This window comes from Octodon degus, unplaced genomic scaffold (genome assembly GCF_000260255.1).
Source record: "Octodon degus isolate 3935 unplaced genomic scaffold, OctDeg1.0 scaffold00416, whole genome shotgun sequence".
NCBI classification, from domain to species: Eukaryota; Metazoa; Chordata; class Mammalia; order Rodentia; family Octodontidae; genus Octodon; species Octodon degus.
The window spans coordinates 251,326-252,290 of NW_004524992.1; positions in this window are offsets into that span (position 1 = coordinate 251,326).

Here is a 965-nt window from a genome sequence, read left to right on the forward strand (position 1 = left end):
TGAGTTTTAAGACCGATACCCTTGTGCCCATTCTGTGCTGGGCAGGAATGGCTATATGAAGAAGCAAGGACTAAAATTATGAACCATTCAAGCTCTCTTGGCTTCCAGAGAGACCCATAAGAGGGACTCCGTGGTCCCAAGAGCCACTGTCCTGCCCTGCTGCAGTAGTGATGAACAGTGTCTTGATAGCTAAAAAAGAAGAGGGGGTGGGTTTCATTTACATGCTGTGAGATCACTGCAGACCTACCTCACTGTGTTGAGATGGGACAAATGCAATAGAACACATTGGGTAGTGTGTATCTCATCCTGGTTTCTGGTCTCCCCCAAATTCTGGCCCCCTCTTAATTATTGTATTTGTCTGGGCTTTGTAGGGCTTTTGCTGGGTCTCTGAGTTGGTGATTGGTAGGTGATCTAGTTTGTGTAAATATGTGTTGGTCTTTTCTCCATGTTCTTTTGGGGTTTTATTGTTTACAAAATTCTTTTTGTAGTGAGAGAAAAATAGCCAAAGCATCTTTGACTGAAGATTCTATACCAGGCAAAAGGATCTGAAATATAAGTTGGTGGAGGCTCTTTTTGAAGTGGGGCCCTTGAAACATATTTTGTAGTCCCCTTTCTCTTTTTTCCTATTTGGAACTAAATCTGTCCTAAAACCTTCTCCCCCTAAAGAAAATCTATATGGGTACGCACATATCTACTTAATTCTTAAAGTATCTCTGCAACTCTTAGATAACTTAGGTAAAAGTCCTGAAGAAGCAAGGATCCCCTACCTCTTGTTCCCAGCCTCCTGAGTCAAGACAGTTATTGGATGCAATTCATGCCAAACACGTGCTGTTTGGATGGATCAAACCTATTCAATTTGTAATCCTAGAGAAGCAAGTACAGTCAGGAGACCAAGACAGGGAGTATGAATGTATGTCTGAAGTCACTCAGGAACTTTTTATTTATGCAGGTGTAAGAAACTTATG